Here is an 11653-nt window from a genome sequence, read left to right as displayed (position 1 = left end):
TGCGACATTTACTATTCTACGCTCAGTTCCAGACTTGGTGTTTTTCCACCAAGTCCCCAGATCTGTGTTATTTCCAGCCCATGTTCATCGCATCATAACTTCATCACCGTTGCTCCGTTTTGCATGCATGATATATCAAATGGTCATCATGATGTGCTCTTCATTTCATTACATTGCACCATGCTTGTTTGAGTCCATCTTGATGCCCAAATTGTTGTTGCAAGAGTGCTTCATAATGTTAGGTGTTGTTCCTTATCAGTTTATGATCATTTGTCATTTTTGCCATGATTATTGTGTGCTGAATATGAGCTTGAGCCCTACATGTGTTTTGGACTATGCCATGCCATCTTTACAGGGGTGTATGCCATGTATTTTTGTGATCAATGTGGTGACTAGCACAAGCATGCAAAGTTGCTCTCGCAATATTGCTGATTTCAGGGACTTAGAATCTCACTAAGTCATTTCCCTGATGTTATTTTTTGTGCCATGTATTCATGTTGCTATAGAGTGATCCATGCCTCTTTTGAGCATGCTCAGTAAGGATTATTTTGAGATATTGTTATGTTCTATCCATCCATGTCTTTGTTTGCATTTATGGAGTACCTAGCATGAGTCAATCTTGCTCTACTTTTGCTATAAAATGTTCCTGGCAGATTGTTTACGTGTTAATCAATTTTGCCAAGGTTGTTGTAGTTGATCCATGCATGCTATGAGATTGTTCTTCCCATGTTTAGCTTCTTGATCATGTCCTCTTGCTGGGTGTATGCTTAGTTTGTCATGCAATGCCTTGTGGTGAGTGCTTCGAGCTCGCAAACATGCCTACGTAACTCTGTTTATGCCATGTCCAGTTTTCTGCTAAGTCTGAATGTGTTAACGGAACTTGCTATGTTTACATGAGTGCCATCATATTTTCTGATCCTTTTTGGCTTATGGTCAGTAAGGGACATTTGTTATATGCTTTGAGTAGATTCATGCCATGTCTTTTATTGCTATGTTCTGATCCTGTAGCATGTTTTTATCTTGCTCTAAACATGGCTTCCTGATGTTAATTCCTGACATGTTGTTATTTTCACTAAGTCTGTGAAGCTGATATCTTTTGCACTTTTGCCATGCTTGTTTGAACCTGCTATTGTGTGAATTAGGCGTATCTCAGTGTTCATATTTTGTCAATCATCTTGAGTAGATCACTGTCATGTGCTTTGTTGTTATGTTAGAGTGCAGTAGCTTAGTTTCTTGTTGCATTCTAGATGGCATCGTGCTATTAATCACAGAATAGTGTCATTATTGTTTTGCTTGCCATTTGCAAACCCTGCATCCGATTCTGGTGATCTTTATAACGATTTCGACCGAAATCAGCTCATCTTTCCAGCGGCGCTCTTGGTTTGCCAAGTTGAGGCCTGGTTCAATATTTTCCTTCTGGAGCACGCATATGCATTGCATATTACATCCCGCATGCCATGCCATGTTTTGCATCATGTTGCTTGTGCATTGCACCGTGGTTGATTGTGTTTCCCTTGATTGTGTTCTTGCTTTGGGTAGAGCCGGGAGACGAGTACGTGATCGAGGAACCCGTTGAGTACGCTTACGAGGATCAAGCTTACGTCAACTCGGAGAACTTTGCACGCAAGATGACCATACCCTCGAAATCACTTCTATCTTTTCTTGCTAGTTGCTCGCTCTATTGCTATGCCGCGATACCTACCACTTGCTATATCATGCCTCCCATATTGCCATGTCAAACCTCTAACCCACCTTGTCCTAGCAAACCATTGTTTGGCTATGTTACCGCTTTGCTAAGCCCCTCTTATAGGGTTGCTAGATGCAGGTGAAGATGGAGTTTGTTCCATGTTGGAACATGGATATTGTTGGGATATCACAATATATCTTATTTACTTAATGCATCTATGTACTTGGTAAAGGGTGGAAGGCTCAGCCTTATGCCTGGTGTTTTGTTCCACTCTTGCCGCCCTAGTTTCCGTCATACCGGTGTTATGTTCCTTGATTTTGCGTTCCTTATGTGGTTGGGTTATAATGGGAACCCCTTGACAGTTCGCCTTGAATAAAACTCCTCCAGCAAGGCCCAACCTTGGTTTTACATTTGCACTAACAACCTATCACCTTCTCTTGGGTTTTCGCGAGCCCGAGGGTCATCTTTATTTTAACCCCCCCGGGCCAGTGCTTCTCTAAGTGTTGGTCCAACCTGAGTGATGTCCGGCGCCCCCTGGGCAACCAGGGTCTATGCCAACCCGACGTCTGGCTCATCAGGTGTACCCTGAGAATGACATATGTGCAGCTCCTATCGAGATTTGTCGGCACATCCGGGCGGCTTTGCTAGTCTTGTTTTACCATTGTCGAAATGTCTTGTAACCGGGATTCCGAGTCTGATCGGATCTTCCTGGGAGAAGGAATATCCTTCGTTGACCGTGAGAGCTTGTGATGGGCTAAGTTGGGACACCCCTGCAGGGTTTTGAACTTTCGAAAGCCTTGCCCGCGGTTATGGGTAGATGGGAATTTGTTAATGTCCGGTTGTAGAGAACTTGACACTAAACTTAATTAAAATGAATCAACAGTGTTTGTAGCCGTGATGGCCTCTTTTCGGCGGAGTCCGGGAAGTGAACATGGTTCTTGTGTTATGCTTGTACGTAAGTAGTTTCAGGATCACTTCTAGTTCACGACCGTGCTTTGCTTCTCTTCTCGCTCTCATTTGCGTAAGTTAGCCACCATATAGGATAGTGCTTGCTGCAGCTCCACTCTCACTAACTTTTCCTACCCATTAGCTTAAATAGTCTTGATCGCGAGGGTGTGAGATTGCTGAGTCCCCTGTGACTCACAAATTACTTCAAACAGTTGCATGTGCCGATGATAACCGTGCAGGTGACGCAACCGAGCTCAAGGAGGAGCTCGATGAAGATCGTGTTCATTGTGTTGTTTCGTTTCCAGTCGATCAGTAGTGGAGCCCAGTTGGGGCGATCGTGGATCTATGCATTAGGGGTGGTCTTCTTTTATTTTGGTTCCGTAGTTAGTCATGGATTGTATTCTGGATGATATAATGCTATATTTATGTATTGTGTGAAGTGGCGATTGTAAGCCAACTCTTTATCCCTTTCATATTCAGTACATGGGATGTGTAAAGATTACCCCTCTTGCGACATGCCTACTATGCGGTTATGCCTCTAAGTCGTGCTCCGACACGTGGGAGATATAGCCGCATCATGGGTGTTACACAAGAGCCTCCAGATCCGCTGAATCCTTCCCTTGAACTTGTTGCTGATGGCCTCCGATAAGGCAAAATCTTCGGCCCCGGCTACGCGCCCGGCCTCTTGGTTCGAGCCGGCCCTGAGCGCGTTCACCATCACTAAAGGGAAGCGCGTCGTCGTCGTGCTCCCGCTGACGGCAAGCGATGACAACGAGGGGGGAGAGACGGTGCTCCGGGTCGGCTCTGCCAAGCCGGAAGCCTTGGGTGACAACTTTTACCCCTTCTTCCTGCACAACGTCTTTGTTGGGATGGTTCTAGTTTCTTCTACGCAATCCTCCACCATCACAGGATCCACGGCCTCCATATTCATCCCAACTCCATCCTCCTCCTGTCGATCTTCGCCTTCTACTGTGAGGCGTTCATGGGGGTGATGCCCTTCGTTGCGCTGTTCCGACACTTCTTCTACCTCCGGGTAAGCAGCGGCTAGTGCTCTAGATGCACCAGCTTCATCGTGGCTCATGGTAGCAACGCGGTCTCGAGGGCTGGGAAGAAGGTGGAGGACTTCCGGAACAAGTGGATCTTCATGGACGCCCAACGCTCGCACACTCGGTTGGAGCTACCGACCGCCTTCCCGGTGAAGCTAGACCGCTGGACTAACGAGAAGCTCACCGACCCCCCGGCGGAGCAGATGCTGGAGCAAATGACGGCTGACCTAGACGCGGAGCAACTGACGGGGGCCATGATTGTCAAGGAGTTCCTGACGCAACATCTGGCTCTGCTTCAGGCGCACTCGCGCCCCTTGTGGAACTTCAAGGGTGTGGAAGATGACCTCCGGTTGCGCTCGGACACCTTGTCTGACGAGGAGCTGAGCAAGGCCGTGCGTACCTTGCTCGGGAAGGACCAGGGAGGCCCCCTCGAAGCCCATCTCCCACTGTACCATTGCAAGGCAGGGAGTGGGTGGCCGCTGCCATGCCCGTCTTCAACGAGCAAGGGCTCATACCATTGAAGCCTTCCCAACCCCTGGGCTCCCCGATGCCAGTGTCCCGCGGTGAGTCCGAGGAGGAGGAGAAGGCGGACTCAGAGGCGACCTTGGAGGAGGTGGAAGAGACCTCTCCCCCTTGGCACAGTGAGCTCCTCCGGGCCTTCTATGATGACGCCGACGCCGGCGAGCCCCGGCCAGGGGGTCGCCGATCTCCATCGGGGTCATCATGAGGTCCGCTGGCACCCCCGGAAGAGGCTGGGGCAAGGGATCCTGAAGAAGGATAGGTCGACGCTGATTCCCCAGGGCAGGGGATCCATCTTGTTGCCGGTCGCCACCATCTAGAGCCGGACGCACGCTCGTCTACCCTTGAGAGCGCGATGACGCCCGTGCCCGGGAAGCTTGCGCTCCTGGGCAAGAAGAGGGATTACGTCGCCGAGGATCAGTAAGTGTATCCCCTTGCCCCTGCTCTTTGATCTCGATGCGGTACACAATGTCTCCATCCTGATGCCAGGCTGACGTCGGCGGCGAAGAGGAAGAAAGAGGACACCGGAGCCGCCGAGGCTAAGCGACCCGCCATGGTTGCAACAACTCCGACATAGAAGGGCGAGGCCGCCTCTCGTGCTCCCGCGGCAGGGTTACCCCCCCCCCTCGAGGCTCTCACTACAAAAAGTACACTTCCGTGAAGATACGTGGTTGTCGCAGTAGGTCACATTTTCTATCATGCATGTACATCCATGACGATTTTATGACAGAATCAAGATAGTCATACTTATGATGTTGTAGAAGTGTTCCATGACATTACCAAAAATATCATCATAGAAGTGTCCACTTCCATGACGATAAAAGCCACATCATGGAAGTGCTTTCGTCAAGGGTGACTGGCAGGTGGCTTCCACCTAAATGGGTCGCCGTTAAGCTAACGGGTCCAGTTTTGGATCCAATAACCCACTAATAGCCACGACCAATGCCGATTTTCCACGTGTAAAATTCTCATTGGTCATCGGAACCACGTGTCAGCTCCGCGTTGGCAAAGGTCTCACTCATCCAATGGGCGAGATGCGCCTATGATATGTTGACACGTGGACCGACCCAAAAGTGGCCCCTAAAGATTAAATGGGCCATCCCAACTAAAGGCCCACAAGATTTTTTGGACCATAATGGGCCAGCCCAGCTAAAGGCCCACAAGATTTTGCCGACCATAATGGGCTGGCCCAGCCAAAGGCCCACAAGATTTTGAGGACACTAGTGGGCTAGACCGTTAAGAGGCTGCCATGTTTTGGGCCAAATGCTGGCCCATATTTGATCCAGTCCATTAACAGCCTGTCTATTTCGGCCTGTTGTCAGCCCGTGAGCTGTTCGGCACGTTTCAGGCCCAACCTACTTTTCAGCCTACTAAAAGCCCATTGAATTTTCTTGCGACAATAGGGTCGGCGGTTTACTCGGCCTATTAAAGGCCTGAAACTACTACTGGGCCAATTTACATTAAGGCCTGTTAACGTACCAAGTTGACTGGGCCCATGATGTGGATCATACGTAGTGGTTTGCATGATGGCCCGATTAAGTACCGCAATTTTACGGTTTGGCTAGTTTACTGCAAAGACATGATATATATACAATAAAATAACTACAGCCATCGTGAATAAGAAAAACCTAGACTATAAAATAAAGAAATTACGACATATTACATCCACTGGGAATCAAAGTTCACCACTATGATAGTAAAGCACAAGCAGACAACAGATTACATACATTGGGCATCAAAGATCGCCGCCAGTGCAAATAAACATGCTAAAAGAATAATATACAAAACCAACAACACTTCAATTGAGTTCATGAAATGTTAGCCCTGCTTGGGAGCTGCAGCGCAAGCAGCTAAGCAAGTGATGATACTGTGCTTGTTTGACGCTTATATCCTCCTCACTCTGAAAGAGAAACAAGCAGACAGATGACAGGTTTTGCACATATAAGTATCAGTGCTGACAATTCATCACATTTCTTATCAACGAATAAAGTGAAATAGTTTTAAATAGCATTAACACAATATGGTATTGTTCAGGTTAAGACATGGCAGGAAATGCATTGTGAAGGAGTTGGTAGCTTCTCGACACCACTAGATTACATATCAAGAACTCATAAGTATCAATGGTTAGTGTGATGTTAATTTATCCCATTTCAGATTGGAAAATAAAGAGACGGCTTAAATAATAGTAGAATGATATGTAATTCTTCATAGTTAAGACATTGCAGAATATGACATTGTGCTGTAGTGAGTAGGTTCACCACACCACTGGATTACGGATCAAGAACAGAAGCATACATGCAGTGCAGAAGAAGATCACTTGCTCTGTATAGTTTAATTTACACGGTATGAAGAAGCAACTTGGTTATACAATTGAAAACTTAAATTGAGAAGGACAAACTTTTGTTTATGAACTACATAATAAACTTTAAACATGCAATTTGATGCAAACACCAAAAATAAACAGCTGTTGCAGTCATGCCTAATCAAATATACACAGCAAAGTTTGAAGACTTGAGAAGGACAAACTTACATTAGTGGTGAAGACGGGCTCTATAAAGCCCTTGTCCATGCTTATGGGGTGGGGGTCATCGCAAATTTCATAATAAGAATAGCATTGATGCAAAAGCACTACAGATTCTTTACACACCCCCATGGGGTTCATCTCAATTCCTTGTAGGGAACCCAAAAGGAGGTTTCTAGGGGTCATATCTATAGATGTCGCCGCTGATGCCATCATCAACAGTGGGACATGAGGGGCCGATGCCAACCCCATCCAGATAAGGGACGACGACGACAAAGCGGACGCCGCTGCTGTGCTCGGGGCACGGCAAGAGCTCAAGGGCACGTAACTGTCGTCGCTCGTCTCCGGAGTCTCGTCAGGCACAAGAGAGTCACTGGACTCCCATGCGCCGTCACTGCCGCTAGAGGAGCGGTCGGCGGGGCCGAGGGCAGGCCCAGCGCCTGCCGCTGCACCGTCCTGGCCACCCCCTCCGGGGCAGCACTCCAAGAGGCCGCCGTCCATGTCAAAGACCTTGAAGAACAGCGTGGAGGCACCGTCATACTTGAAATGGATGGTGAGGGCCCCCGCCACGTGATAGGTGTGGGCGACCTCTCCCCATCCACGAGTCATGAAGATTTTGCCTGTGGAGACGACCTCGACCTCCACTCCCATTGCCGGGGTGCTGCATTCGGCATGCTACAACCATAGCTCGAGCGGCCCCCTCGGCAGCATCTCTTCTATGAAGAACTGCGGGAATCTGATCCATGTGCGCGGTAGCATCGCCACCCACATCACGAACTCGCGGGAGGATCCATCAGCGTGAGTTTGCGGGACGGTGGCTCGTGCCACCATGACCTGGCGACCATGGCCGTGATGCGAGCGGCGCTGGGCGCCGCCTCCTCTTCTAGGGCCTTGCACTTGGGCATGCAAGGGAAGTGGGTAGCCTGGGGGAGGCCACTCCTACTAGGGCCTCATCACCTTCCTGCCTCATGATGACACCGAGGGGGAGGGCCAGCCTCTTATTCAGCGAAAGTGGCCCCTGCTTTTCACGAGGGGTTTTTCCCTTCTCAGCGGTGGAGAATCTCTTTATCAGCGCCATGGGTGTCTCGTCAAGACGGCGGAGCAAAGAGGAGGAAGAAGAAGTAAACGGAGTGGAGGAGAAGATGAGCAACAGGGACCCCGCCCCTCTCCTCAGTTATAGCCAGAGGGAGGCCAACCATCGGTCTCCATGATCACAAGTAATGATGATTTTCCTCTGCATGCAGCGACGTCTCATCAAGTTGGAAGGTTGCCGAGGTATCGTGGGGAAGCACAGATGCCCATGTCCCATCAATCGCCATGTGTCGACCAAGGCCGCAGGTGGTTGGGGCCCGCAGTGCTCCGCACTTGACTTTTGGCTTCGCCTCGCAGCCAAGCTCGAGCGCGCCTTGGGCCCTGGGGTACTGTCAACATTCTGGGCTCGGGGGTGCCCAGACTTGCCTACCGGCGGCCCTCTGGGTGGCTCCACCAATGGCTTGGTACGGCCCAACTTTAGCCGCGACCACTCAAGACCCTCGCGAGGGGTCAGGCCTCGCGAGGCGAACGACACCAAGACCTCCCCGGGGGGCGGGTTCGCTAGGCTGGCTCCCGAGGAGCGGAGATCTCTATGCAAGGGGCACCTTGTGAGGTTCATGTGACGTGAGCCGTGACGACCAAGGCCAGCCGGGCGCCAGCGGGCACAGTGTACCAGTTTCCTCTTTCGTGCTAAAGAGGCAGGCACAGGCGAGGAGTTCCGAGGCATAAGGCAAAGGTTTCCATATCGGTGCAACAAGACCAAGACCAGCAGGACGCCAAGATGGAGGTCACCACCAAGCACACAATAGCGTCACGACCAGAGCCTTTGGCAGGCGAAGACCACCATTTGTCAGGACAGCTTGTACTAGTTGTCTCCCTTTAAACTTGGCCGTTGTGGAATCCCTTCCCGCCTAACATTTGGGAAGAGGACCAGGGCCTCTATAAATAGGACTAGCCACCACCATAGGGGGGTCACATCATCAGGGATTGACTCATCTTGGATTGGATATACTCCATCCTCGCATCCACCAGCCCGCCGAGCTCAAGAACACCTCTCGTCTTGAGGCTGTTCACCCTTTGTACTAGTTCATCCTTAGCCCATGAGGCAATCAACCAACACCACACTGGAGTAGGGTATTACACCGCAAGGTGGCCCGAACCAGTATAAACCCTTGTGTCTCTTGTTCCTTGGGTTCGTCGAGCTAGGCCGTGAGATTGTTGAGCGAGTGAGCTAGGGAGAGAGTGTTCTTTGTGCGCACCCTAGAGTTCGAACCTCAAGGGTTCGCTGGAACCCGCAACCCGACAGCAGCCAAGGCTTCGGCATCCGGGCAGTCAATGATATGATTTTTCTTAGTCAAGAATCGGTTCCAAAATTGTTAGGAAGATTCTCTGGGTTGTTGTGTAATGCGATTTTGGTCGTTAGCATCCTGAGGCCGGACATAGGTGCCTTGAAAGTTTGCTCGAAAAGCGTCCTCAAGCTCTTCCCAGCCACCTATAGAGTCTTCGGGAAGGCTGTTCAGCCAGTGTCGAGCTGGGCCTTTAAGCTTGAGCGGTAAATATTTAATGGCGTGGAGGTCGTCTCCTCGCGCCATGTGGATGTGGAGGAGGAAATCCTCTATCCATACAGCTGGATCTATAGTTCCGTCATATGATTCGATGTTCACAAGCTTGAAGCTTTCTGGGAATTGATGCTGCATTACCCTTTCTGTAAAGCACAGGGGTGTGCAGCGCCCCAAACTCGGGCTACGTCGCGTCGGAGGTCTTCGGCCCTCCTACTGTGTTGCTGCTCCCGGACTCTATCGTTTTGGTTTAACCAATCGTAGTATCCTTATCGGTATGCGGGTAGGTCCTCTCTGGGTCCATAGATGGACCTGGCGGAGGTCGTACTCATAAGTGGGCCACACTTGATCCTTGCCGTGACGACGAGGTGGAGTGCTGGGTGTTCGGTCCTCTAGGGCATTGTTCTGCCTGTTTGGCATTTGTATACGTCGGACGTGTTGGCTCTGTAGCCTCGTCGTCGAACTAGGGCAATAGCCTTCATTTAGGATAACTCATGGTTGGATGATCGCGGCCGTACCCCTCTTCGGCAGCTAGGACTTTAGTCCATCGGTCATTGAGGGTGTCTTGTTCAGCCTTGATTTTGCATTTTTGCTTCTTTAGGCTACAAGTAGTGGCTAAAAGCCTCCGCTTGAACCGTTCTTGCTCCAGAGGGTCTTCAGGGACGATAAAATCGTTCTCCCCGAGACTGGCCTCCTATTTAGAGAGTGGGACGCAGTTTCTCTCCTCGGAGTCTTTGTTGCTTTCCAGATTGAGCGGGTCCTCCTGCCCTGCGGGGGTCATCCCGATGATGCTCATTGGCTATGTCTCCGACGAGGTCATCCCTGTTATTTACGATGTTGTTCTCCACCGAGTCTACATTGCTTGCGTGGCTTCGATGTGGTTTTGATCGACGGTGCTGTTTTCGGTATTTGGGAGGCTCATTAGGAGTGTCGTTGTTGTCCTTTTGGGTGTCCACCAAGTATATGTCATAGGTAGATGTGGCCAACTAGCGGCCCGTGATGGGAGGACCGACCTCAGGATTAGTCGTGGCCACATCTTCCGCGTCCATGTATTCGGCATTCTCTGAATTATAGTCTAACATATTGGTTACATCATCGATAGTTGCTACCAAACGGGTGGTGGGCGGGGTGCAAAATTCCCTGTCGAACGCCTCGAAGGGTCGGTGATTGAAGGCGGAGAGCAGGTTCTCCTACATAGTCATTTTCTGAATTTGGTCTAGTACCTCATTCAAGATATCGAGGGTTGCCAAACTTGAGGGCTCTAGGCCAGATTTTGTGGTGATGGAGCAGAGGTCCGTCTATGACTCAACTGATCTTTGGTCCCGGACAGACCTATCTTCAGGATTCAGGACCGAAACCTCGAGGGGCACCGGATTGTCCTCGGAAACCAAGGGTGTGCTTTGACCGTCCCATGCACTGATGACCCACAAGTATAGGGGATCAATTGTAGCTTTTTTCGATAAGTAAGAGTGTCGAACCCAACAAGGAGCAGAAGGAAATGACAAGTGGTTTTTAGCAAGGTAATGTCTGCAAGTGCTGAAATTGTATGTGCAGAGGGAGGTAGAGGTTGCCATGCGCTTATTTGTTTGTATGCTCAACCCCTTAGTATAAAAGAACGTCACGTTGCATTGCCCCTTTGCGATAATGTCCTTTATTATGTAGTCTGTCGCTTTTATTCTTCACCATCACAACTTTGTGCCACGCTTGATTTTCTCTTACACTAAATGATCTCACACTTTTAGAAGCAAATTTTTTTTGCCTTTTTGCACCGATGACAACTTACTTGAGGGATCTTGCTCAATCCCTAGGTAGGTATGGTGGAGACTTGAAAATAAGATTTGGGTTTAAGGGTTTTTGGATGCACAAGTAGTATCTCTACTTAGTGCCGAATTTTTTGGCTAGCAAAGATAGGGGGCAAGAACCACATGTTAAAGGATCCATAACAATATGACTTCTATGTGAATATAAACAAACATAAACCATTATGTTGTCTTCCTTGTCCAACGTCAACAATTTTGGCATAAAATATTTTTATGAGGGCTCACAATCACAAAAGATTTCTAGGATAGTATATTTATATGTGAATCTTCTCTTCTCTTATTAATTCTTTCATGAGTTGCATTATTGACTAATGCTATGTTTGTCAACCTGTAATAAAATTTTCAACTTATACTTTTCCTTATGTGGTGTCATCACCTACTATAAGATCAGTATATGATCTTTTTGATTTATTTCCTTTCTTTTATTTGTTTCCTTTCTTTTTATTGCAACATGAAAGTAAAGAAAGCAAAAACTCAAACTAACGTTCTTATATATCTTACACGTGATTACAAGGATAGAT

This window comes from Triticum dicoccoides, chromosome 4A, assembly GCF_002162155.2.
Source record: "Triticum dicoccoides isolate Atlit2015 ecotype Zavitan chromosome 4A, WEW_v2.0, whole genome shotgun sequence".
Lineage (NCBI taxonomy): Eukaryota > Viridiplantae > Streptophyta > Magnoliopsida > Poales > Poaceae > Triticum > Triticum dicoccoides.
The sequence above is the reverse complement of the archived record's forward strand: the minus strand, read 5'-3'. Positions refer to the sequence as shown.